We start from the raw sequence: 3,057 nt of genomic DNA, 5'->3' as shown, positions 1-3,057 counted from the left end.
TCTATATTAGCAGCAGACACAGTACAGTACGGTAGTTCACGGCTGTAGCTACCTCTGTGTCGGCACTCGGCAGTCCGTCCATAATTGTATACCACCTACCCGTGGTTTTTTTTTCTTTCTTCTTTATACATACATACTACTACATCTCTTTATCAACCAGTCTAAATTAGCAGCAGACACAGTACAGTACGGTAGTCCACGGCTGTAGCTACCTCTGTGTCGGCACTCGGCAGTCCGTCCATAATTGTATACTAGTATCCATCCATCTCCATTGTTTACCTGAGGTGCCTTTTAGTTGTGCCTATTAAAATATGGAGAACAAAAATGTTGAGGTTCCAAAATTAGGGAAAGATCAAGATCCACTTCCACCTCGTGCTGAAACTGCTGCCACTAGTCATGGCCGAGACGATGAAATGCCAGCAACGTCGTCTGCCAAGGCCGATGCCCAATGTCATAGTACAGAGCATGTCAAATCCAAAACACCAAATATCAGTAAAAAAAGGACTCCAAAACCTAAAATAAAATTGTCGGAGGAGAAGCGTAAACTTGCCAATATGCCATTTACCACACGGAGTGGCAAGGAACGGCTGAGGCCCTGGCCTATGTTCATGGCTAGTGGTTCAGCTTCACATGAGGATGGAGGCACTCAGCCTCTCGCTAGAAAAATGAAAAGACTCAAGCTGGCAAAAGCAGTAGCACCGCAAAGAACTGTGCGTTCTTCGAAATCCCAAATCCACAAGGAGAGTCCAATTGTGTCGGTTGCGATGCCTGACCTTCCCAACACTGGACGTGAAGAGCATGCGCCTTCCACCATTTGCACGCCCCCTGCAAGTGCTGGAAGGAGCACCCGCAGTCCAGTTCCTGATAGTCAGATTGAAGATGTCAGTGTTGAAGTACACCAGGATGAGGAGGATATGGGTGTTGCTGGCGCTGGGGAGGAAATTGACCAGGAGGATTCTGATGGTGAGGTGGTTTGTTTAAGTCAGGCACCCGGGGAGACACCTGTTGTCCGTGGGAGGAATATGGCCGTTGACATGCCTGGTGAAAATACCAAAAAAATCAGCTCTTCGGTGTGGAGGTATTTCAACAGAAATGCGGACAACAGGTGTCAAGCCTTGTGTTCCCTTTGTCAAGCTGTAATAAGTAGGGGTAAGGACGTTAACCACCTCGGAACATCCTCCCTTATACGTCACCTGCAGCGCATTCATAATAAGTCAGTGACAAGTTCAAAAACTTTGGGTGACAGCGGAAGCAGTCCACTGACCAGTAAATCCCTTCCTCTTGTAACCAAGCTCACGCAAACCACCCCACCAACTCCCTCAGTGTCAATTTCCTCCTTCCCCAGGAATGCCAATAGTCCTGCAGGCCATGTCACTGGCAATTCTGATGATTCCTCTCCTGCCTGGGATTCCTCCGATGCATCCTTGCGTGTAACGCCTACTGCTGCTGGCGCTGCTGTTGTTGCTGCTGGGAGTCGATGGTCATCCCAGAGGGGAAGTCGTAAGACCACTTTTACTACTTCCACCAAGCAATTGACTGTCCAACAGTCCTTTGCGAGGAAGATGAAATATCACAGCAGTCATCCTACTGCAAAGCGGATAACTGAGGCCTTGGCATCCTGGGTGATGAGAAACGTGGTTCCGGTATCCATCATTACTGCAGAGCCAACTAGAGACTTGTTGGAGGTACTGTGTCCCCGGTACCAAATACCATCTAGGTTCCATTTCTCTAGGCAGGCGATACCGAAAATGTACACAGACCTCAGAAAAAGAGTCACCAGTGTCCTAAAAAATGCAGCTGTACCCAATGTCCACTTAACCACGGACATGTGGACAAGTGGAGCAGGGCAGGGTCAGGACTATATGACTGTGACAGCCCACTGGGTAGATGTATGGACTCCCGCCGCAAGAACAGCAGCGGCGGCACCAGTAGCAGCATCTCGCAAACGCCAACTCTTTCCTAGGCAGGCTACGCTTTGTATCACCGCTTTCCAGAATACGCACACAGCTGAAAACCTCTTACGGCAACTGAGGAAGATCATCGCGGAATGGCTTACCCCAATTGGACTCTCCTGTGGATTTGTGGCATCGGACAACGCCAGCAATATTGTGTGTGCATTAAATATGGGCAAATTCCAGCACGTCCCATGTTTTGCACATACCTTGAATTTGGTGGTGCAGAATTATTTAAAAAACGACAGGGGCGTGCAAGAGATGCTGTCGGTGGCCAGAAGAATTGCGGGACACTTTCGGCGTACAGGCACCACGTACAGAAGACTGGAGCACCACCAAAAACTACTGAACCTGCCCTGCCATCATCTGAAGCAAGAAGTGGTAACGAGGTGGAATTCAACCCTCTATATGCTTCAGAGGTTGGAGGAGCAGCAAAAGGCCATTCAAGCCTATACAATTGAGCACGATATAGGAGGTGGAATGCACCTGTCTCAAGCGCAGTGGAGAATGATTTCAACGTTGTGCAAGGTTCTACTGCCCTTTGAACTTGCCACACGTGAAGTCAGTTCAGACACTGCCAGCCTGAGTCAGGTCATTCCCCTCATCAGGCTTTTGCAGAAGAAGCTGGAGACATTGAAGGAGGAGCTAACACGGAGCGATTCCGCTAGGCATGTGGGACTTGTGGATGGAGCCCTTAATTCGCTTAACAAGGATTCACGGGTGGTCAATCTGTTGAAATCAGAGCACTACATTTTGGCCACCATGCTCGATCCTAGATTTAAAGCCTACCTTGGATCTCTCTTTCCGGCAGACACAAGTCTGCTGGGGTTGAAAGACCTGCTGGTGAGAAAATTGTCAAGTCAAGCGGAACGCGACCTGTCAACATCTCCTCCTTCACATTCTCCCGCAACTGGGGGTGCGAGGAAAAGGCTCAGAATTCCGAGCCCACCCGCTGGCGGTGATGCAGGGCAGTCTGGAGCGACTGCTGATGCTGACATCTGGTCCGGACTGAAGGACCTGACAACGATTACGGACATGTCGTCTACTGTCACTGCATATGATTCTCTCACCATTGAAAGAATGGTGGAGGATTATATGAGTGACC

The sequence above is a fragment of the Pseudophryne corroboree genome, chromosome 6 (assembly GCF_028390025.1).
Source record: "Pseudophryne corroboree isolate aPseCor3 chromosome 6, aPseCor3.hap2, whole genome shotgun sequence".
Lineage (NCBI taxonomy): Eukaryota > Metazoa > Chordata > Amphibia > Anura > Myobatrachidae > Pseudophryne > Pseudophryne corroboree.
This window is presented reverse-complemented; position numbering follows the sequence as displayed.